Consider the following 26428-nt stretch of genomic DNA (forward strand, 5'->3'; position numbering starts at 1 on the left):
GACTGGGAATTCAAAGAATATATTGGGAATACAAATACCCTCATTTCTTGCTACTGCCATATAGTGCCAGTGTCTGACTGGGAATTCAAAGAATATATTGGGGTTACGTGCACCCACAATTTTTACTACTGGTATACAGTGCCATTGTCTGACTGGGAATTCAAAGAATATATTGGGGTTATAAATACCCTCATTTCTTGCTACTGCCATATAGTGCCAGTTTCTGACTGGTAATTCAAAGAATATATTGGGGTTACGTGCACCCACAATTTTTACTACTGGTATACAGTGCCATTGTCTGACTGGGAATTCAAAGAATATATTGGGAATACAAATACCCTCATTTCTTGCTACTGCCATATAGTGCCAGTGTCTGACTGGGAATTCAAAGAATATATTGGGAATACAAATACCCTCATTTCTTGCTACTGCCATATAGTGCCAGTGTCTGACTGGTAATTCAAAGAATATATTGGGGTTACGTGCACCCACAATTTTTACTACTGGTATACAGTGCCATTGTCTGACTGGGAATTCAAAGAATATATTGGGAATACAAATACCCTCATTTCTTGCTACTGCCATATAGTGCCAGTGTCTGACTGGGAATTCAAAGAATATATTGGGGTTACGTGCACCCACAATTTTTACTACTGGTATACAGTGCCAATTTCTAACTAGGAATTCAAAATGCGCAAGGCTCCCGGAAAGGGACGTGGACGAGGCCGTGGGCGAGGTCGGGGGAATGGTTCTGGGGAGCAAGGTAGCAGTGAAGCCACAGGGCGTCCCGTGCCTACTCCTGTGGGGCAGCAAGCATTGTGCCACTCCACAGTGCCAGGGTTGCTTGCCACATTAACTAAACTGCAGGGTACAAACCTTAGTAGGCCCGAGAACCAGGAACAGGTCTTGCAATGGCTGTCAGAGAACGCTGACAGCACATTGTCCAGCAGCCAGTCAGACTCTGCCTCCTCTCCTCCTATTACCCAACAGTCTTGTCTTCCTTCCTCCCAAAATTCCGAAGCTTTACAGAACAATAACCCAAACTGTCCCTGCTCCCCAGAGCTGTTCTCCGCTCCTTTCATTGTCCCTCAACCTGCCTCTCCACGTCACGATTCCACGAACCTAACAGAGGAGCATCTGTGTCCAGATGCTCAAACACTAGAGTCTCCTCCATCTCCGTTCGATTTGGTGGTGGATGACCAGCAACCCACCCTCATCGACGATGATGTGACGCAGTTGCCGTCAGGGCATCCAGTTGACCGGCGCATTGTGCGGGAGGAGGAGATGAGACAGGAGTTGGAAGAGGAAGTGGTGGATGATGAGGACACTGACCCGACCTGGACAGGGGGGATGTCAAGCGGGGAAAGTAGTGTGGATGTTGAGGCAGGTGCAGCACCAAAAAGGGTAGCTAGAGGCAGAGGCAGAGGTCAGCAGCTTAGGCGAAGCCAGGCCACACCCGGAATCTCCCAAGATGTTCCAGTTCGTACCCAGCCCCGAAAAACTCCCACCTCGAGGGCACGTTTCTCGAAGGTGTGGAGTTTTTTCAAGGAATGCGCCGAGGACAGATATAGTGTTGTCTGCACAATTTGCCTCTCGAAATTGATTAGGGGCTCTGAGAAGAGCAACCTGTCCACCACTTCAATGCGCCGTCATTTGGAATCCAAGCACTGGAATCAGTGGCAGGCAGCAACGGCAGGACAAAGGCCGCCTGCCGTTCACGCCACTGCCACTGCCTCTGCCACTGCCTCTGCCACTGCCACTGCTGACTGTGCTGGCGATGCACTCCAGAGGACGAGCCAGGATACCACTTCATCTGCCTCCGCCACTTTGTTGACTTCTACCTCATCCTCCCCTGGTCCTGTCTTATCTCCTTCTCCTGCACCATCAAAGGCACCATCAGGCGTTTCTTTACAACAACCCACCATCTCTCAGACATTGGAGCGGCGGCAGAAATACACTGCTAACCACCCACACGCGCAAGCCTTGAACGCCAACATCGCTAAACTGCTGGCCCAGGAGATGTTGGCGTTCCGGCTTGTTGAAACTCCCGCCTTCCTGGACCTGATGGCAACTGCGGCACCTCGCTATGCCGTCCCTAGCCGTCACTACTTCTCCCGGTGTGCCGTCCCCGCCTTGCACCAGCACGTGTCACTCAACATCAGGCGGGCCCTTAGTTCCGCGCTTTGCACAAAGGTCCACTTGACCACCGACGCGTGGACAAGTGCATGCGGACAGGGACGCTACATTTCACTGACGGCACACTGGGTGAATGTAGTTGAGGCTGGGACTGCTTCCCAAACTGGCCCGGTGTACCTCGTCTCCCCGCCTAACATTCCTGGCAGGGACACGAGAAGAACACCCCCCTCCTCCTCCTCCTCTACCGCCTCCTCCTCCGCCACCGCCTCCTCCTCCGCCACCGCCTCCTCCTCCGCTGTTAGATTGACCCCAGCTACGAGTTGGAAACGTTGCAGCACTGGCGTTGGTAGACGTCAGCAGGCTGTGCTGAAGCTGATCAGCTTGGGGGACAGACAGCACACTGCCTCCGAGGTGAGGGATGCCCTCCTCGATGAGACGGCAATATGGTTTGAGCCGCTGCACCTGGGCCCAGGCATGGTCGTTTGTGATAACGGCCGGAACCTGGTAGCAGCTCTGGAGCTTGCCGGACTCCAACATGTTCCATGCCTGGCCCACGTCTTCAACCTAGTGGTGCAACGTTTCCTAAAGAGCTACCCCAATGTTCCAGAGCTACTGGTGAAAGTGCGGCGCATGTGCGCCCACTTTCGCAAGTCGACAGTAGCCGCTGCTAGCTTAAAATCTCTCCAGCAACGCCTGCATGTGCCACAACACCGGCTTTTGTGCGACGTCCCCACACGCTGGAACTCAACGTTTCAGATGTTGAATAGAGTGGTTGAGCAGCAGAGACCTTTGATGGAATACCAGCTACAAAACCCTAGGGTGCCACAAAGTCAGCTGCCTCAGTTTCACATCCATGAGTGGCCATGGATGAGAGACCTTTGTGACATCCTACGGGTCTTTGAGGAGTCCACAAGGAGGGTGAGCTCTGAGGATGCGATGGTGAGCCTTACAATCCCGCTCTTGTGTGTTCTGAGAGAATCCCTGATTGACATCAGGGATAACTCAGATCACACAGAGGAGTTAGGGATAGCATCCGATCCGTCACAGCTGGAGAGTAGGTCCACACATCTGTCCGCTTCACTGCGTTTAATGGAGGAGGAGGAGGAGGAGGAGGAGGAAGAAGAGTTGTCCGATGATGTGATGGTGATACAGGAGGCTTCCGGGCAACTTCGAATCGTCCCATTGTTGCAGCGCGGATGGGTAGACATGGAGGATGAGGAGGAAATGGAGATTGAACTTTCCGGTGGGGCCAGAGGAGTCATGCCAACTAACACTGTGGCAGACATGGCTGAGTTCATGTTGGGGTGCTTTACAACCGACAAGCGTATTGTCAAAATCATGGAGGACAACCAGTACTGGATCTTTGCTATCCTTGACCCCCGGTATAAAAACAACATCTCGTCTTTTATTCCGGTAGAGGGGAGGGCCAATCGCATCAATGCTTGCCACAGGCAATTGGTGCAGAATATGATGGAGATGTTTCCAGCATGTGACGTTGGCGGCAGGGAGGGCAGTTCCTCCAGTAGGCAACCAAGTTCTCACCGGTCCACACAAACGAGGGGCACACTGTCTAAGGTCTGGGACACCTTGATGGCACCCCCTCGCCAAAGTGCCGCCACGGAGGGTCCTAGTGTCACCAGGCGTGAGAAGTATAGGCGCATGTTGCGGGAATACCTTTCCGACCACAGCCCTGTCCTCTCCGACCCCTCTGCGCCCTACACGTATTGGGTGTCGAAGTTGGACCTGTGGCTTGAACTTGCCCTATATGCCTTGGAGGTGCTGTCCTGTCCTGCCGCCAGCGTCCTATCTGAGAGGGTGTTCAGTGCAGCCGGTGGCATCATCACTGACAAGCGCACCCGTCTGTCAGCTGAGAGTGCCGACTGGCTCACTTTGATAAAAATGAACCACCACTGGATAGAGCCTTCATTTTTGTGCCCACCTGTGTAAAGCACCCCAACATGAAACTCCATGTCTGTACTCAACCTCTCCAATTCCTCCGCATCCTCATACTCATCCACCATAAGCGTTGCACAATTCTGCTAATACTAGGCTCCCTCCAACATGATTTCCCCCAACTCTGCTGGTTAGAGGCTCCCTCCCCCCTGATTTCCACCAACTCTGCTGGTTAGAGGCTCCCTCCACCCTGCTTTCCCACAACTCTGCTGGTTAGAGGCTCCCTCCACCATGAATTTGCCCAAACTGGGCTGTTTAGAGGCTCCCTCCACCATGAATTGGTCCAAACTGGGTTTTTTAGAGGCTCCCTCCACCATGAATTGGTCCAAACTGGGCTGTTTAGAGGCTCCCTCCACCATGAATTTGCCCAAACTGGGCTGTTTAGCGGCTCCCTCCACCATTAATTGGTCCAAACTGGGCTGGTTAGAGGCTCCCTCCACCATGAATTTGCCCAAACTGGGCTGTTTAGAGGCTCCCTCCACCATGAATTTGCCCAAACTGGGCTGGTTAGAGGCTCCCTCCACCATGAATTGGTCCAAACTGGGTTTTTTAGAGGCTCCCTCCACCATGAATTTGCCCAAACTGGGCTGTTTAGAGGCTCCCTCCACCATGAATTGGTCCAAACTGGGCTGTTTAGAGGCTCCCTCCACCATTAATTGGTCCAAACTGGGCTGGTTAGAGGCTCCCTCCACCATGAATTTCCCAAAACTTGGCTGTTTAGAGGCTTCCTCCACCATTAATTGGTCCAAACTGGGCTGGTTAGAGGCTCCCTCCACCATTAATTGGTCCAAACTGGGCTGGTTAGAGGCTCCCTCCACCATGAATTTGCCCAAACTGGGCTGTTTAGAGGCTCCCTCCACCATGAATTTGCCCAAACTGGGCTGTTTAGAGGCTCCCTCCACCATGAATTTGCCCAAACTGGGCTGGTTAGAGGCTCCCTCCACCATGAATTGGTCCAAACTGGGTTTTTTAGAGGCTCCCTCCACCATGAATTTGCCCAAACTGGGCTGGTTAGAGGCTCCCTCCACCATGAATTGGTCCAAACTGGGTTTTTTAGAGGCTCCCTCCACCATGAATTTGCCCAAACTGGGCTGGTTAGAGGCTCCCTCCACCATGAATTGGTCCAAACTGGGTTTTTTAGAGGCTCCCTCCACCATGAATTTGCCCACACTGGGCTGGTTAGAGGCTCCCTCCACCATGAATTGGTCCAAACTGGGGTTTTTAGAGGCTCCCTCCACCATGAATTTGCCCAAACTGGGGTGTTTAGAGGCTCCCTCCACCATGAATTTGCCCAAACTCTGCTGGTTAGAGGCTCAATCCACCCTGATTTTCAAAACAAATGTTGGTGCCAACCTCAACTTACTACAAGGGCCAAATTCACTGCTGGTGACAAGCTCTCCTCACTGCAAGTGCCAAATACACATGTTTCAAGGTGTTTTCCTACTGTCAGAGAGGTGGTATTGAGTGTGTAAAGTGTGTAGTTGTTAGGCTGTGATGTTGGGGTAATAGAGGGTCTTTGGTGTGTTAGATGCCCCCAGACATGCTTCCCCTGCTGTCCCAGTGTCATTCCAGAGGTGTTGGCATCATTTCCTGGGGTGTCATAGTGGACTTGGTGACCCTCCAGACACGGATTTGGGTTTCCCCCTTAACGAGTATCTGTTCCCCATAGACTATAATGGGGTTCGAAACCCGTTCGAACACACGAACATTGAGCGGCTGTTCGAATCGAATTTCGAACCTCGAACATTTTAGTGTTCGCTCATCTCTAATAGTAAGTATTTTGGACTGCTATTAACTAGTAATGATCACGTAGGTCCACCTAAGGGTTAGTTATTAGAGATGAGAGAACACTATTCGAAACGGCCATTTCGAATAGCATGCACACATAGGAATGAATGGAAGCGGCCGGCATGCAGACTTAACCCCCTGCATGCCGGCTGCGTCCATTCATTCCTATGGGTGCGTGCTAGTGTTCGCTCATCTCTATTAGTTATGAGAAATAACACAACGTTTGCAAAATCTGTTGAATGAAATATGGTCTTTCCTATCTTCAACCCATTGATATTGGTGCACTGCCTGTCACTGTCTCACTGCCTGCAGGAAGGGTTCTAGGGATGATATGAACAGAGTGCGATATAGTGGGCAGCCTTGGCGTGTGCCATTAGTGATCTGAAATGGGGGAGATAATGTGCTATTTACTTTAAATCTCATATGGGATTATACTGTAGTGCCATTACCACTGCTTCTATAAATGACTACTTAACCCTCTTGAAGGCCTTCTCAGTGTCTATATCAAAAAGGACCAGAGGAAAGTTATGGTTTTTTTTAGCATAGGCATCATTGCGAAGAAGATAGGCTTAGTTGTGTCTTCCTTCTCTGACCTTAACATATCCCACTTCTTCTTCATGAATCAATGCTGGGAACAAGGGTTGCAGTTGAAGGGCTAGGAGTTTCACCCAAAACTTCAGGTCTTGATTTAATAAGGAGATTGGCCTGTAACTACTACATAGAAAGGGGTCTGTGCCCTCTTCAGCTAACAATGTTAGATATGCTACTTGCCTCTATTTGAGGAAGAACCAAGAATAAAAGCCCACAGAAACTATACACATTATATCATATATCTTTATTAATAAATATATGAATAAAATAAATGCATACAGAGAACAGGAATAAAAAAAAACACATCAATAACTCTGCATGACTAAGACAGGGAAGTAATGCTATAAATAGTACAGATGCTAGTGAAGTGCTGCACAGAGTGGGTCACTACAAATGTCACCTTATGTGATCTACACTGTGTACTGTGAAGGTATAGTGAGATCCAGTCAACCTGTTAGCACACACAAAGTTACACAGCCATTGCCTCTTTAAGAAAAGGAGTGGGGCTACAGACTGGAAGTAAGTCTCTATTTGAGTTCCAGGGGAGAGTGCAGAGGTGTGTGGAAGTGCATTGCTGTGCTGCAACTGCATGGAGTGTGATAGCACAGCACAGGAGGTCGGGGTACCTGCAGAGGTGACACCTCACAGGCATGGACCTGTAGTCAAAGGAGCATCAATTCCTAACTAGTGTGTGAAACACTTAGAATATTGAGAAACTCACTGGACCAATGCCTAGTGAATACAAGATTCCTGGAGGCTCAGTAACATACAGAGTTGTAGTGAGTGTATCCAGCATCCCAAAGAACTCGCGTTACCTGCTGTCCAGAAAGCTTATCTACCCAGTTGTACTTAACGCCTGAGCTCCTGGAACCCAGGACCAGAGGAAATCTATTAGAGAGTTTGAGCAGCTGAATCATACTTGTGGTAAAAGGGAAGACTGGCATCTCACTATACTGGAGCAAGGTGAATCCTCCTGTAACATCTGTTATCGCCTGCTGACTACAGAAGTAAACTGTAAGTGTTTGGTTAACCCCTGTCTGGACTGTATTCTTTCATCGATCATCCCTTCTCTGATACACCTGCTGGAAATCACCCTTTCCTCACCTATATCATCTGGCCCTGGGACCTGCCCTGTTTGGGAAGGGTATAGCATCTGGCACTCCATCAACAACTATTCCCAGATGCCCTGTCTACAGTGCCCGGCTGCACCCCAAGCCGAAACCCCAAGTGGCGCCATGACAAACTCCCCTTTTTCAAGGCGCTGCCGCCCCTGGTGTCGGACCTGCTCTCACCATGAATCCACAGAGACTGAGCCAGCATGACTCACTAGAACCCTGTTAGTATAAATGGCATATAATACTTATACAATATATAAGATGCTACGCTGCCAAGACAAAGGCAGTGCATGCATCTGAGTCGCCCCGCATCGGCCTCTGTGGATTCACGGTGCGGGCAGGCCCGACACCAGGGGCGGCAGCGCCTTGAAAAAGGGGAGTTTTAAGCAAAAATGGATTAAAGAAAAATAAAAGTTTGTCGTGACGCCAGTTGGGTTTCGGCTTGAGGTGAAGCCGGGCACTGTAGATAGGGCCTCTGGGAATAGGTGGTGATGCAGTGCCAGATGTTATACCCTCCCCAAACAGGGCAGGTCCCAAGGCCAGATGATATAGGTGAAGAAGGGGAGATTTCCAGAAGGAGTAACAGAGGATCGATGAAAGAATCCAGTCCAGAAAGGGGGTAACCAAACACTTACAGTTTACTTCTGTAATCAGCAGGAGATAACAGATGTTACAGGAGGATTCACCTTGCTCCAGTACAGTGAGATGCCAGTCTTCCCTTTTACCACTAGTATGATTCAGCCTTCCATTGCTGCTCAAACTCTCTAATAGATTTCCTCTGGTCCTGGGTTCCAGGAGCTCAGAGGTTAAGTACTACTGGGTAGTTCCCCTCTTCTGGACAGCAGGTAACGTGAGTTCTTTGGGATGCTGGATGCAGACACTCACCCCAACTCTGTATGTTACTGAGCCTCCAGGAAACTTGCATTCACTAGGTCTCGGTCCAGTGAGTTTCTCAATTTTCTAAGTGTGTATGATAACAGGTTGTCTGGATCTCACTATACCTTCACAGTACACAGTGTAGATCACATAAGATGACATTTGTAGTGACCCACTCTGTGGGGCGCTACACATCCAAAAAGTAAATATAGTCAAACTAAAATAAAATAGTGTTCCTATACAGACTCTCAGGAGAAGACACGCATCTATATAGGAATATCTATCATCAGGGGTCTGATAAACAAAACGCACACTGCCAGCTATATATAGCCTGGAAGCCAAAGCATTTTTCATAAAACTATTACAGATAGAAGCAGATCCTCTGTCAGCATTGTCTCCTTCTGTACTACTTTCCTGATCAGAATGCATTCTGCTGTGTTTAACTCATACACGTTCCCACACCATTTTGTAAACACCGCTACGAGATTGCAGGCTGTTTTTTTCTATAAATCTCTGCAGGTCCAAGTGCTGTCCTACTCAAGTTAGGTGGGGGGAGGGGGGCACAGCTTGTATCCCTGCAGATTTTGACCATTATTGTTGTTTGGAAGGTGCTGTGGATGTTCCCAAGGCACCTGTTGTGAGGAGTTTAAAGCTCAAGCTGCCATTACTGTCCGCGATCAGGTTCAGCCCCCCTTAACACCATGATCCTAAAACAAACAAGACATAGGGATTATTTCCCACTAATCTGATTCATTTTTGACTGATGAATGACTAATGGGCAGGGCTTAGTGATGGTTGTATAATCTGTATGTTCTACTGCGGACATTGCAGACGGGGTAAACTTGTGCTATATCCAGTTAACTGACAGCCAGATACTAGATTGTAAGGACAGCAGCAAAACAGGATAAAATGAAACACTTTACTAATGCAGCCAAGTTTGGCGTTAAGGCTCTGGTGATTTTTTTTTTTTTTTTTCAAAAGTCATAACATTTGAAACCTTTCCTTCAACATAGTCAGAAGAGGGTTTGTTTTTGTGTCATGCTTTTTTTTTTCCATTAAAAGTTTTATTGAAGTTTTATCGAATGGCATACAGAAAAAGAATAACAAATGGAAGAAGCTCCCATACCTGTGGTGGGGAAAGGGACCGGAGTGGAGATGAAACGGGAGCACATGTCATGGGGAGATGTAAGAAAGAAAGATTAAAAGGTAGGGACATAAGACTCTGACTCAGCAGAGCAATATATAATAATAAAGTGCAACAAATAACAGGAGGGAGAGGGTAACTCCTAATATATAGAGAAACATGAACAGGTGTCTGAAGGAGAAGTAGCAAGATATGTAAAAAAAAGGATGGAGGCAGAACGGGGATGGAAAGAGATGGGTAAGGAATGAGGAGGGGGAGTCAGGAGTGAGTAGTGTAGAAGAAGGTCTGGAAGGTGACCAAGTAGTAAAAGGTGTTCCAAAGGAGACATATTTTTTGGTGACCAGAAAAGTAGGACCAACTTCATATAAACTCTATTTGCCACAATATGAGTTAAGAAGTAAAAGATCCGCGCTTACCCTCAGGATAGTTGAATAATCGCCTTTATTTAAAAATCACAAACAGGGATCTTCATCATATTTTTTGGTGGGCACTGTCATCCGGCTTGAGGTCCGTGACCAGGTTCTTCATATGCTGTATATATAGGATCTCTTGTTGTCAGAGAATATAACCAAAATAGGGTGGGATGGCATGGTGGGAGCTATGCAGAGGCATCTGAATAGATACAGCGGCCTGTGGAGGTTTTGTGATCTTTTTGTGGTGATGGAAAAGTAATTTTATTGAAGATATTGCCAGTGTGAGGCCATATTTATGGATTCCTGATGAACTAGGTCAGAGTAACGGAGGAGAGAGGACCAATAGTGTACCTGCATTTGTTCATCACAAAATTAAAATGGAGGAAATTTTCAGATTACATGACCATAGTACTGGGGTTCTAATAGGTTTTTCTATTGAAGACATGAGAGATTGTCAAACCTCTGTTCATTATTAGAAAAGGGACAAAGTACACTAGGTCCCGGCTATTTCTCCAGCTTAAAAGCTCCTTCAACCAAAATGCCACTGATTGGGGATGGCACCCCAATTTTTTTACTTATTTATTTAGTAAACATTTTTACATCACTTCTAAAACTTTTTTTTCATTGATCAAATGTACAATATACTGCAATATTTTCAAACTACAGTATATTGTACAGTTATTTTTATGCTGTTTAGACCCTATTATTGTCAAGACACAATAAGCATCTGTATATAACACATGTTGTTAAGCCTCCAGGCTACCATGGCTAACCTGAGTTGGGAGATGAGGCTACCCCAATCTCTAACTACTTAGATGGCATGATTACTATTGATTACAGCATCTGAGTTAATTGATGGGATCAGTATACTATAGCCACGCAGTACTATGGCAGCATGGTACTGTTTCAGTATTGATAGGTAATTATATGCTTAGTACAGTGTAATTGTTTTACCCTAATCTAGAAGGGGTTAAGAGATGTTAGTAAATTTTTGTACATTCCCTATGTTTAGTGTTCCTTTAAGTTAGAGTTTATCAATAAATGATGTCAGTCACAGCAAATATTCTGCTCTGAGTTTGAATGTTTGATGGCTGTTCAAAGTGTCAGAAGATTGAGTTAGCTGTTTGGATGCTTTAATAATGAAAAATATTGCTTTTAATCTTGCTTCTCCCTCTCTGGCCATGGAGTGAGATTTGATGTGGACAAAAGTTAGTGTGTGAGTATGTAATCATTTCAAAGCAAGAACATTGAACACATGCCGATGGCTCCGAAGTGAGACTTTTTACCTTTGGTTATCTGTTGTTTGAATTTCTGAAAACAAAATTAACTTGCATGAACAGCAACAGATTAATATACTTCTATTACTAAAGAGTTACTTCATGAACAGGTATATTCTACATAATAGGATAAATCATAAGACATAAGACAAATTCTTAGCGCTACCCATTCTTACTTCCATATTCTGTCATCGGAAAGAAAAGTGCAGTTGTAGTTATCAGCACATTGCAACAGTCCTTACGACATTACGTACATTACCAACTAAATATGAATAAAGTTTATTATACACAGGTGCAACAACTCAATTCATGAGATGGATGAAGGCTTCATAAATGCTCTTGTAAGTAGCTCCAAATATTAAACATTGCAAATGTGTCAATAAAGATGCAGGAGTTGAATGCTGTCACTCTTTTATTCTCTTCAACTTCCTAAATCTATATGCCCATCTAGAATATTATTACTTACACAACTGGAGTAAGAATGGGTGGAAACCTTAATGTGTAACTAAACTTTTATTTAGTGTTATTTTCTGCCAGTATTTGTCATTAATGCATCTTGTAATGTACTGTATTTTTCGGACTATAAGACACACTTTTTTCCCAAAATTTGGGAGGAAAATTGGCGTGTGTCTTATAGTCCGAATGTGGCAGGGGTATTGCGGTGCGGAGAAGTGGGATTGCAGCATCATCTTGCTCCTGCTGCCGCTGACTACCTGCAGCGGCACGAGAGAGACGATGTACGAGGTGTCCTAGCAAACCTATTCCAGTATCCGGTGTGCTAGTACAGTGGATGCTGGGTCTGTAACAATAATGGGGGCCGCTCTGCTGCAGAGCGGTCGCCATAGCAACTGGGTCTCCATTATAATGTGGACGCTGGAGCTAATGCCTATGATCAGAGTCCAATCCCCACTGGCCCCATACCGCTAAAGTTGCAGGCCGGCTCCCACGCCGTGAGTCCACCTCTTCCTGTGATACACGGGAGCCTACTAAAGGCTACACTTGTATTGCAGTCTATGAGACTAGCAATCAAATGATTGAAGGTTCAAACCCACTAGGAGGGGCTAGTAAAATAGTAAAAAAAAAATAAAAGTTTAAAAAAATAAAAGTTCTAACTCACCCCATTTCCCTAGAAAGCATATAAAAGTAGAAAATTACTGTGATACACATATACATTAGGTATATCTGTATCTGAAAATACCCGCTCTACAAACTTATAAAATATTTTTCCTGTAGGGTTAACATTTTTTTCGCTGTCTGATTTGAATGTCTAACTAAAAACTACAACTGTCAATGTGGCCGTGCAGCTGTAGAAAAATTACAGCTCCCAAATGTTAAATATTTCATCTTTTTTTGCTTCAAATTTTTTTCCCTATTTTCCACCTCTAAAACCTAGGTGCATATTATAGACTGGCGCATCTTATAATCGATGAAGGGGATATGCCTGACGAAGGCGATACATCGAAACGTGCATCGGGTGGTCAGCTGTGGGCGCTCCTGGGTGTATATATTTCACCTCTTACATGGGTAAGCAGTTCTGACCTATTCATCTGTCAGTATATGTCTGTATACGTAATGTTGTTGCTATCCATCATTATGTTTTCCTTATGCACACTATAAACCAATGAATATATTTACAACATTCATACATTCTATTCAATGTGGTATGACACTTTGTCTATACATTTATATGTGAATCTACATTGAATATGTTGCTACAATTGTAAGATTTCATTGGTGTTTTTCATTTGTGAACTACGACAGCAGGCACTTATACTTATTATCTAGTGCTTGGCTTTGTGCATTTGTGGTGTGACAACAATGCATATGTATATTATCTCTTTTATATTGAGTCACACATCCCATGTATAATAATTATTATGTATTGTGTACTCCATTACTAGGAGATGTGATTACCCATTTTTGTGCTGACTTCTTGTGGGAACATTCCTGTGCTGCTGTCTGTCAATCTTTTTATCTAATTGTATATGTAGTTTTGTATGTCAATTTTATTCTAATAAAATATGTGTATATATAGTTTTTCAATTTGTTTACCTCACATTTGTTTTGTTTTCTATTGTGAGTATTTCAGAGGTAACGACACGCACTAGGAGGGGTTAAATACTATGGGAAGTGTTCCTCTATTGATATCTGTCCCTACTCACTGAAAACTGTGTATGGATCTGAAGAGAAAACGAGGGTTGGGAAGGGTCACTTCAAACAGTTTGTCTTGGGCAGTATAAAATGCAGAAACTTGCTTTTGGTGTCATATGAAAGACATACTCAACTTTCATCTTTCAAGATTGAATCTCTAACTATATTATTTTAAGATATAGACAATACTGAAATGCCAGGAACATTGATGCACGAGTAGGGTTGAGCCGATCTTGAGATTTCAGGATCGTTTTTGAAATCCGATTTCCGATCATTTTCCATTCAAACCCGATCCTAATCCCAATTCCGATCCTACTGCAAGTCAATGGGATTTTTTTAATAATCGAAGATCGGATTTTAAAAACGATCCTATTCACTACACAGCATGGAGTCTAAAAGTTGAACGCTTTAATTTTTAGACTCCACACTGTGTAGTGATTAATAAAAAATCCTCTGGCTACTTAGTCCCCCTGGTGTCCACTTACCTGCACAGATTGCTGTCGCTCCCCGCTGTTCTCGCTCCTCTTCTTGCCTCACTGCCCCCGCCTTCCCGCATCACTCATGTCTCCCCTCCCAGTACCTGCCCACACTCTGCTAAGCCACAAGCCCCGCCTTCTTCCTAGGTTTGTAACACCAACCTGGGAGGCGAGAGCAGCAAGGCGAGAAGAGGAGCGAGAACAGCGGCAGTGATCTGTGCAGGTAAGTGTTAGCTACTAGAGATGTTAGCTAGTCCTAGAGATGAGTGAGTACCATTTGAAACTGCCATTTCGAATAGCATGCTCCCATTAGAATGAATGGACGCAGCTGGCGCGCAGGGGGTTAAGTGGCCGGACGCTGGCACAGGCTGTGTGCCGGCTGCATCCATTCATTCCCACATTGTTAGCTTTTCCCACAATGCTTAGCCAGTAGCAAAGCATTGTGAGAAATAACCTCCGACCTTGATCCTGTCTAAAAAGATTGGGATCGAAATTCTGATTGCAATCGTGAAATTTACTCGATCGCCGATCGGAATCTGATCTTTTCCGATCCCGATCACTCAACCCTATCCATGAAATTTCACTTTGTAATGGTAAGTTAGGGATACTTTAAGGCAAGTTAGTTAGGATGGCATTACCTTTAGTTCTTACATAGAAAGAATGTTAAATGTCTTTGATATACTTCAATATTTCTAGACTCTAGTTTATAACAAAATGATTACTGTCTGAAATGAATTAATATAGAACTTTGGCACAGAATAGAATATTCTATCTCTTGTAAAATACTGATAGCAGAACAACATTACATTCATCAAATCATACAGTAAATACCAGGGACAATGAAATATAGGCCTCGCTAGAAAATACATTATTTTGTTACTAATCCATTCTTTGGTTGAAAAATGAAATCATTTTTCATATTACATATTCAATTGCAATTCTAGAAGTCCACATAAAATGTTCTAATATAAAACCCAATTTAACTAAATGGATTTCTAATGGTCAGAACACCAAGCATTCACTCCTCATAATATTGTCAACCGTTTCACAAAGTGTTAATATTATTATATTGTCCATGGTTTGTGTAAAATAGCTATGTTAAAGCCATATTTTTAGAAGCAGCCAAAATCTAGATTTAATTTTGCTGTGAGGTTTGTTGTTTGTCATATGTGCATCCTTGTAGAACCTGAACATACATCCAGTAATGTCTTTTTATGAATATTGACCTACATGAAAGCGCTTGGATTAATGCTGCAACCAATTCTTTGTGTTTCTCTGATTGGCAGCGCTCAGATACCTATTATGCAGGGATCTCCATCACAGCTTTATTTATGTGAATGGGACCAGCCACAGTCCCCTGCAGAGACAGCACTGCTTTGCTGAGAAAAACAGTCAGAAGAATGCAGGATTGGTGGAAGTCTGAATTGGTAGACCCTAACAATAACTGCAGACAGCTCTTTCGATCATGATTCTGGTTGGCTATATGAAAGGTCAATGTTATGGATCTGGAGTGGTTATGTTCCTTGTGAAGAGTTCTATAGGCAAAGGGAGTATTAATAACCATGCATCTTGCCCAGGGAATTTTGGGAAAAGATATGGAAATTAGTTCTTGCTTCATCTATTAGAAGGTAGAAACCCTGTAACCCAATGTCCAACTCTTAAGAGTCTTGCAACATGGGTAGAAGTAGAAGCCAAATCAGAACTATATCATGTAAAAAGAAACATCAATCTGCAGACTGGGCTATTGCCTGTTGGCAATTACGTGGTTAGTCATGGTGCACGGCCCTTTCCCCAAAAGAGACAAGTGTGATAGTAGCAAAACAAGCACTACATTCAGTAGAATACTTATTCTTGTACTTCATTCTAGTAATAAAATGAATAACTAGGTAACTTCGTTCTTTATGGTATGTGAGAGGATATATCCACATGACCACTTCCTCTGGTGTGACTGAGTTCAAGGGTTTCCTCATGGTTGCAGCTACTATACTTGTACAACAAATCATAAGAAGAAAGCCTGATTTGCCATGAAAAGGGTTACTATATATTGTCTTCTGTAATATACAGTATATGATTAGGTACATATTGCTAACATCCTGGTCCCAGTGTCAAGCCAGGACAGGATTACAGTGGTACCATTGTTGTTATAGGGATTCCTATCAACAGACTTTGGTCTCAATACTGGAATTACTGGGAATGATGAAATGCAGTTGACTGACTCGGATATATGCCCTCATAGGACGTGAAAATGGTTGTGTAGAATTAGAAAACATGGGGCCACATGGTGGCTCAGTGGTTAGCACTGCAGCCTTGCAGCGCTGGAGTCCTGGTGTTCAAATCCCGCCAAGGGCATAAAACCATCTGCAAGGACTTTGTATGTTCTCCCCGTGTTTGCATGGATTTCCATCCCATATTCCAAAGACATGCTGATAGGGAATAATGTACATTGTGAGCTCTATGTGGGGCTCACCATCTACATTTAAAGAAAAAAAAAAAAAAAAAGAAAACATGGCTGATTACTTCTTGCCAAGAAGTGACATCATTAGTCACATGGCCATGCTGCAGCTCAGTCTCATTTTAATGAGACTAAGTCTTTAAAGAGGACCTTTCATCAGATTGGGCACAGGCAGTTCCATATACTGCTGGAAAGCCGACAGTGCACTGAATACCGTAGCGCTTTACAGTCAGAAGGGCATTCCTAACAGTCTGTCAGGAACGTCCTCCTTCACAGCAGCGCCTATCGCGCTGTACTGTGTGAGCAGGGGGGGCAGTCACAGTACAGCGCGATAGGAGCTGCTGGGCAGAAGGGCGTCACTGGCTAACTGTCAGAAATGCCCTTCTGACTATAAAGCGCTACGGTACCGAGACCAATAGCGCTTTACCTGGGGCACAGATCGGGAAAGTGAATTCAGCGCACTGTCAGCTTTCCAGCAGTATATAGAGCTGCCTGTGCCCAATCTGATGAAAGGTCCTCTTTAACATTGCCATGCGACCAATGGACATGAGGTCACTTTTCTGGGGAAAAAAAAGCAGCCATGTTTTCCAATTCTGCACAACTCCTTTAACTATAATTTCAGTTGTGGTTCCCTGTCTTGAGGGGTTGAGAAATTTTGAGGAGGTGACCACCGTATGAAATATATGACCCTTTTATTGATCAGATGAATTTTAGCACTACAAATAAAAATTATGTTTTAGGATATCACTAATTATTTCGTAAATCGATTTTGAAGTGTAGTGGCTGGGTCTAGGAGTGAGTCTAGTTGGTATATCACATATCCCCACTATAGTACATTTCTTAATAAACTGAATAAGTACCAAGGCTTTGTGCAAAAATGTGTATTTATAGATCAGTTGAATCTCACTATTTTCAGGAACACTGCTCTATTTAATAAAGATGGCCAGCTTCTTCCCTATCAAAAATATAAAATAAATGGGTGCAGATTTCACTTTCAAATATTACCTCCCAAAGAAACTACAGGATGAATGTTGGTACCAATTTATATCCATTAGCACTCATTTTTAATATGCCACGATCCACTTTTATCATCCACCTCTTCTCAATGCCTTCTACCTATCACTAGACAGAAACAAACGTTCAACATTTGAAATTGCAATACCAAGAAGAAAAAGTTTTGGAATTATGGAAATGACAGGATTGATAGACATGTATGCAAATACTAAACAATGGAAACAAAATTTTCAAAACATCTCAATTTATTTTGTATCAAATATGAGCGCTATGCACAGAAATACACACGCTTATATGCCATGGCTTACTATGAGGTTATTAATGGTTATCTGAGGGTTGTCATGCCACTGAATGGATTTGGGCATTCAATTTATCAAGATTTGCTGCAGGTAACTTCCTTTGCAATTACTAACCAATGACATCCCAGATGTACTTGATGGGACTGAATATACCAAAAGTATAGCACGTCTATTGGAGGAATAGGTATAACCCATCATAATTCAATCCTACCTCCCTCCCTCATTAAGCCCTTCAAACCTAGCATGTCTTAAACCACAAACATAGATATACAAACACAAAACTGGAACAGGCCAGATGGTTATCGACACTCAACATATCCAACTACAGGTTCAAGTATAAAAAATATATACCTTTATTAACACAATGTTAAAAATTATATACATCAATATAGAGAAATACACATATACTGGACAGATGCAAAACACCGTATAAAACAGTACACATAGATGAATCTTAGTGAAATAGTATTGCACATATATATATATAGTAAGATGAACTACACCTGATGCAACCTCCACAAACAATTTATTAAATAATCACACTACCCGAATGCAGCTAAACTACTCTCCTAGTATTGACTAAGCATGTATATAGTCATAAATATCCTGATTGCAGAAAGAACACTCTCCTTAATTCCACATAAAGTCAGAAAATGACCAATAATATGTATTTCCGAAGCAGGAACAGGGATAAACCCATGTTTACAACATATTGTCATCAGGGAGGCAGAGCCGCAGGTATAATGCACACATAATGTAAAATACAATAAGGATAGGTCTACATCAAGAAGAAATATGCCATCTTACCCATATAGAATAGCCTTCTTCCGGGGGAAGGCTTAGCGTGCCGAAACGTGCGTCGGGCTGACAAACAGACACTAGGTGTTCTTGCCTTACATCACAGTGATTCTATATGGGTAAGATGGCATATTTCTTCTTGATGTAGACCTATCCTTATTGTATTTTACATTATGTGTGCATTATACCTGCGGCTCTGCCTCCCTGATGACAATATGTTGTAAACATGGGTTTATCCCTGTTCCTGCTTCGGAAATACATATTATTGGTCATTTTCTGACTTTATGTGGAATTAAGGAGAGTGTTCTTTCTGCAATCAGGATATTATGACTATATACATGCTTAGTCAATACTAGGAGAGTAGTTTAGCTGCATTCGGGTAGTGTGATTATTTAATAAATTGTTTGTGGAGGTTGCATCAGGTGTAGTTCATCTTACTATATATATATATATATATATGTGCAATACTATTTCGCTAAGATTCATCTATGTGTACTGTTTTATACGGTGTTTTGCATCTGTCCAGTATATGTGTATTTTTCTATATTGATGTATATAATTTTTAACATTGTGTTAATAAAGGTATATATTTTTTATACTTGAACCTGTAGTTGGATATGTTGAGTGTCGATAACCATCTGGCCTGTTCCAGTTTAGTGTTTGTATATTGATGGGACTGAAGTCCAAAAATGCTGCAGGCCATGGGAGCACATTTATTCAAAGTATTCTTCTCACTGTAGCATGAGAAACAAGCTGCCTGGTATGGTTTTGTTGAAAAATGGCTCCAAGAACACTTTGGGGAAATGGCTGTGCCAGTGGTTTCATGACCAAATCAATGTAACATTGAAAGTATTCCTGTTCCTCAGATAAAGACTAGGGGTCCAGATAACATATATTATGTCCCCCACACCATAATGCCAGGAGAAGGAATGGTGTGACATTCCCTTGTGAAGGCATCTTCATGGCGTTGCTCATCTGGTCTCCAGACCAATCTCTAGTTATTATTACATCTGAGACAAAAGTAGAACTCATCACTGAAAAGGATACACCTCCATCCCAGTCTCCATTGCTGTCTTGTTGGGCACATGATAGCTTTTGAGATTAGTGGCATGAGGTAAATAGAACAACTATACCTGTACATCTGGCTCATAGCCAGGGCCACACCTCTAATGAGGCAACATGAGGCAGCAGCCTCAGGAGGGACTATCAGGAGGGGCGGCATCGAGGGTCGCTGGTCATGCTCCAGACCATTATTTCATGTCGCCCCTCTTGATAGTAATGCCCCAGGCTGCGCTGTTAAATAGATTGGCGTCTGCAAGACACCAATCTATTTAAAACTAATTCAGTGTGATTGTTACATACCGACAAGACAGACAACACGTTTGCTTCTCTGTGTGGGAGGCATGATACAATGACGTCATGCGCCTCCTACAGTGAGTCGCAGTAGACGTCCTGCATGCTGTGATCTAATGAAGAGGAGACGCCGGCTACATTAAGCATTCCTAGGTAGGTGAGTATAACTTTTTTTTTTAAAGTCGAGTTGTCGGTATTTTAGGGGTCATTAGGAGGGGGCACTTTATTAACAGGAGTTATTTATATAAGGGCCATTAGGGGCATTATTAATAAAAGGGGATATTTTAAATCCCCCTTGTATTAATAATGCCCCTAATAACCCTTATATAAATACCCCCACCCCTTGTATTAATAATGCCCCTAAAAGGCCTTATCATTAATACAAGGAGGGGTATTTATATAAGGGCTATTAGGGGCATTATTAATAAAGGGAGTATTTATATAAGGGCTATTAGGGGCTTCATTAATACAAGGGTAGTTATTTATATAAGGGCTATTAGTGGGCATTATTAATACAAGAGGGATTTATATAGGGGATATTAGGGGCATTATTAATATAAGGGGGGTAATATTAATAAGGGGCATTATTTAAGGGGCTTTGTGTAGGTGAGTACAATATGGGTTGGGTTCCTGAAGAAGTGAGGAGTCAAAGATGTCTGTTTTGCAAACTTTACAGAGACAAATCACATGCTGGAAGAAGTGGTCATGGCGGTCCAGAGGGAAGAAATGGGAAATGTGAGTGATTAGTCAGACAGAGACATCTCCAGTAAGTCACTACAAAATGTTACGCACTGTAACAGTGTATTCGCTGTAATGTTACCTCTGGAAACCTTCCCCCCCCCCCCCCCGGTATTCAGTCCGGTTTGGGGGGGGGGGAGCTGGGCGCTTTTCTGCAGAAAGGCTAGGTTCACCACTGCTCATAGCGCAATGCTATGCAAACACCTTCTAATAGTTTGTGTCAACAACTGATCTGATAATGCCCATTTTTGCATATAATTCTTGTACTTATTCATTTTAGGCTATTTCATTATTTTGACTGGCAGAGAACTATACATGCTTCCTGCCTCCATTTGACATTTTAACTTTCATTCTGTATACCGTGGCATGCAAAAATTTGGACACCTGTAGTCAAAATGACTGTTATTGTGAACAGTTAAGAAAGTTGATGATGAAAGTATCTTTAAAAGGCATAAAGTTAAAGGTTAAAGACACTTGTCTATAATTTTAAGCAATATCAGTTTATTATTATGTTTGAGTACAATTTTAGAGTGAAAAGGGGAAAGCAATACTTAGCAAAAGTTTGGGAATCCTTATAGATTTCTGTGCTCAGATAACTTTGACCAAGGTCTCAGACGTTAGATAGCCAGTTAGGGTTATGGTTTGTTCACTATCATCATTAGGAAAGGCAAAATGGTGCAAATTTTACAGCATTATAAATACTTAGTCTCCTCTAACCTTGTGCCAAAAAACAGCAGCCATGGGTTCTTCTAAGTAGCTGCCTAGCACTCTGAAAATGAAAATGATGGAGGCCTACAAAGCAGGAGAAGGCTATATATAGCAATTTTTTTTTGAGTTTCACTTTCCTCATTTCAAAATGTAATTAAGAAATGGCAGGAACACTGGAGGTCAAGATAAGGTCTGGAAAAGCAAGAAACATTTCAGAGACAACTGCTCTTAGGATTACCAAATTGGCAAATCAGAAACCCCACTTGACTGCAAAAGATTTAGCAGACTCTGGAGTTGCGATACATTATTACATACTACTGTTCAGCGATACCTGCACAAATATAACCTTCATGGAAGAGTCATCAGAAGAAAACCTCTCCTGTTTCCTCATCATAACATTCAGCGTCAGAAGTTTGCAAAAGAATATCTAAACAAGCCTGATGCATTTTGGAAACAAGTCCTGTGGACTGAAAAGGTTGAAATAGAACTCTTTAACCACAATGATCAAAGGCATGTTTGGAGAAAAAAGGGCACTGAATTTCAAGAAAAGAACATGTCTCTAATCATTAAGCATGTGGGTGGATTGATCATGCTTTAGGGTTGTGTTAAAGCCAATAACTCAGGAAACATTTTACGGGTAAGAGAAAGAATGTGTACAATGAAATAGCAAACATAACACCAAGCTGGAAATTAAAAAAGGGATGGCTTCTAAAAATGGATAATGATCCTAAACATACGTCAAAATCCAACATAGACTACCTAAAAAGGCGCATGCTGTAGGTTTTACCATGGCCCTCATACTCCCCTGATCTAAACATCATTGAAAATCTATGGCTAGACCTCAACAGCAGTGCATGCAAGCCAACCAAGGAACCTCACAGAACTGGAAGACTTTTTCAAGGAAGAAAGGATGAAAGTCCCTCAAACAAGAACTAAAAGACTCTTGGCTGGCTACAAAAAAGTGTTTATAAGCTGTAATACTTCCCAAAGAGGGTGCTCATAGGTACCAGCTATGCAGGGTACTTAAAATTTTTGCATCAGTCCATTTTCATTTTTTGTTATTTTGAAAATTTTAAATGTTTTTTTTTAAAAAAAACAAAAAAAAAAAACATTGGGAATGTGTTATCTATAATGTTATGCCTTTAATTTGTTTAACTGTTCACAATAACAGTCACTTTGACCAGAGGTGTCAAAACTTTTGCATACCACTGTATTTTTCCTGAGAAGAACACCCCAATAAAAGATAATTTTTCTTTGTGAATTTAGGTAGTTGATTCTAAGAGGTTTGATGAAATAGGTAATTTCATTGAAAGACTGTAAAAAAGACCTTTTAAAAGATATTTTGACTGTTGTTTAGGGGGTATGTGGTGAACCTTGTTATAATATAATCCACTCCTCATGTAAAAAAAACAGTTCGGCACCAAGCCACAAATATTTCTATAAAATATAGCTTTTAATCTTCATATAAAAATCAATCCATAGGTTCGGTAGTCAAAATAAAAACATGTCTATGAGTTTTGAGACAACATGTCCCTTACTCATGGCATTCAATGGAAGTAGTAACCAGTCAAGTGATAAAACATATGACAAAAAAGAGCGTCACATTCAAAAAGCCTCAAGTCCTCTTGTCAAAAAATAGTATAAGTGATGTTTTTATTGCAAGAAATAGACAACTAGTGTGTATAACCATTGTCAATCATATTCTAAAAATAATAAATATAATAAATGTGACTGAATTGGCGCAATCCATGCATAGCAACATAATTACACAGATCAAATTGTGTATATCAAATGTATAAAATACACCACTCATAATGTCAAGTCTAAATAAAACCACACAAAAATAACAAAAATAACTAAATTAGCACAATGTATACACAACAACACAAATTCACAAGTCAATTCACCGTGCGTGTCACATGTGCAACATGCAGTAAACACACCAAATATACTGTAAGGTTTGAATAAAGCCAAAATATTATACCATGTAAATATTAGCAAAAATATGCCAAATCTGTTTTAACATTAAAACCTCCTGGAGAACGAGTACCCAGCTTAAATATCCAGAAAGCTTCCCTCTTCAATAGCTTTTTACGCCAATCGCCACCTCTAGTAGGCTTAGGTACACGTTGAATAGCACAAAATCTAAAATAAGCGACATCTCCATTGTGTGAGCAAATGGAGTATTTGGAAGCACTTGAAAGATTTTCATTAAGATTTTTTTCACAATCTTTTAGATTGCAGTTCTTACTTTGATTGGACGTATTGTACAGCCCACATACATAAAGTTACTACATGCTTTGCAGAAAATAATGTAAACCACATGGTGGCTTTAGAGTTTAAGAAATCCTGTATGGTGAAAATTTTATTTTCCTTAGCAGTATGCAAAATCTTAGTTTTCTCCACATAGGAGGCACATCTGGTAATGCCACATCTGAAAAGAAAACCAGGGGACTTCTGGTTCATTTCAGACAAAAACAAACTAGGAGACAAAATATCTCTAAGGGATTGACCTCTTCTAGCTGTATACATCACTCCCTGTTTTAAGATCTCACTTAAGGTTGGCTCTAACGTATCGGTAAAATTTTCTGTATTATTTTTATTATATCACAATATTATGAACTGTAAGAAGTTGAAAAAATGGTTGAATGTGTATGATATCCTCTGAAGGCTTTGTTGGAATAAGGAAATCTGATTGGGATTTTTTTATACATAATTTTTTGTCCTTGTTAAGTGACCATTTTGGGTACCCATGATGACATAAATGATTCATGGTCATCCTACTTTGCACATGATAATAACCATCCACAGTCCATAATAAATGGCCAGCAAAGTGTTGGGGGAAGACAATAAAAAAATAAAATTTGAAGTTCAGGAGTGATGGAAGAAGATTGGAGGGAGTCAAGGATGAAGGGAGATGCCAGGAGGCACAACAGAGGAACACATACTAAATATAGCTTACGGCTCGTTCACATCAGCGTTGTGAACTCCGTACTTCAGGTTTCCGTTTCCTGCCTAAAACAGAGGCAGGATACGGAAACCTGCAGGAGTCTCTCTCACCCATTCATTTGAATGGGTGAGAAAGCTGTCCGGCCGTGAGCGGCGGTGAGCGTTTTAGGTTCTCCGCCGCGAAACCGGGTTTTATAATCCGGACACAGAGTCGGACATGTGTCCGGATAAAAAAAATCCGGTTTCGCGGCGGAGAGCCTAAAACGCTCACCGCCGCTCACGGCCGGACCCGGTCTGTGGTTTCCGTCTTCTGGCATGCAGAAGACGGAAACCACAGAACGGACAGGAGAACGCTAGTGTGAACCTAGCATTACAGTGACAGCATAGTGGCTCTGCTCGTAATCCCAGAGGGAGTGACACAAGCAGAGCACTAACCATTGGTTTAAACTTTCCATCTTGTCTGCAATTGGTCAGTCTGCACAGACCAACCAATTGCAGTGATCAGGACGGTGGCACCACTGTATGCCTACCAATGCTCGTCAGTGATTGGTGCTATGTATATCACCAATCACTGATGGTCTTTAAGCAACCTGCCAGCACATATCATTGGATCAGATTTGATTGGCTAATAGCAACGATAGCCATGGCTGAGGGTAAAACATTCCCCCCCAAGAATGTCTGCTGTCATAGACAGCAAAAATCCTAAAGTGGTTTCCGAGTTGGGGGACACTGTGACCTCCAACCATTGCGCTATACTATTATGGTACATTGCCATAAGACCCAGGCAGTGTTAAAATTGTTGTAAAAATGATGCAATTGTGAATACTCATAGAAGTGACAAGCAGTGGGGGTCTGGTCAAGGAGCAGGAAGGAGAGGGGTTTAATTGTGCTACCTGTGAGGCCTGGAGGTATGACTAAAGGATCTGCACAACTGTAGAGTCAAGATAAGGACAAATTCAAGGAACAGAACAAACTGAGATTGTGACACACTAAGACTAGATCTATATGCTAGAAAAAAGGTCCAAGAGGGCAAATAATACTTAGTCAAGGAGCAAGAGGCCCTTGCTTACTTTAAATAGACTGCAGAGAGTGATTTGTAACCAGTGCTGTAACCTCTTAGTGAATATTTTAATGGGGCCCCACTCTGCTATGACCCCCTTAGGTAGCAAATTCAGAACCTAAAAAGTGTGCAATCATTTTGGTCTCCATCACACACAGTGATGTCATAGTCCAGATACTATACCACTGTTATATACAAAGTTACCATATGGCAGCACACATTGTTGGACTAGCCCACCAGAATACCAGAGGATCCTGGCCAAGGCTGTAACATAATAATGGTCCAGCATAAGACACCTATATTTGAAGGGTGCTATGGTTCATTTTCTTGAGGTTGTTGGAAATTGGGCCCCCAATTCATTTAACTGTTGGACCCAAGGTACCGCAGTCTGACCCTGGCAGCATATAACATGGCTACAGCTTAGTTTTGCCCATAAGCTAACTGTTAAACAGTCTAAAACCTTATACTTCTAATGTTATGTGCATATCAAAACTGACATTTTATAAATCTACATAATAAATGAATAATAGATAATTAAAAAAAAAAAATACTACCAACCAGTAGTGAAATCTATAATCCTTTGTCTAAATGCAGGGAGAACCCAAAAAAATCCAGGATTCACTACAATGGCCCTTAAGTGATGGATGCTTTATACACGTGTAATAACATTATGGAGCTGATGAACCACAAAAGCAGAGCCGACCATAGGGACTGGGATTGGTGAGGCCTGATCGATAACTGAATCAGCTGACTGGCAGAAGCATGTCAGGAGCATGATCTCTGCTGACATAAACCGTATGTCTTTCATATCCATAGGACTTCATTTATAGTCTGAATGTCGTTTTGTCATACATTTTTTCTACCATGTTTCTCTGAAAAAAGCGCTAAGTTCTTATTTTGGGATAGGTCTTATTTTTCAGACACCAGAGTGAATCAGACTCTTTTCTGATTTTCTCTGGATGAATCTTGTAAGATGGTTATGGTTACATTGGCAATTGACGATAAAGTGGCAGTGGCTCTTAAGCAAACTTATTTGAACTCTCTCATTTTGCATAGCAGTGGCACTGTGCCATCTCTATCTTTTCTCATTTATTCTAAGTGGGAAGTGCTGTAGTGGAGTGGCCTCATCTGTGGGAG

The sequence above is a fragment of the Leptodactylus fuscus genome, chromosome 2, assembly GCF_031893055.1.
Source record: "Leptodactylus fuscus isolate aLepFus1 chromosome 2, aLepFus1.hap2, whole genome shotgun sequence".
Taxonomy (NCBI): domain Eukaryota; kingdom Metazoa; phylum Chordata; class Amphibia; order Anura; family Leptodactylidae; genus Leptodactylus; species Leptodactylus fuscus.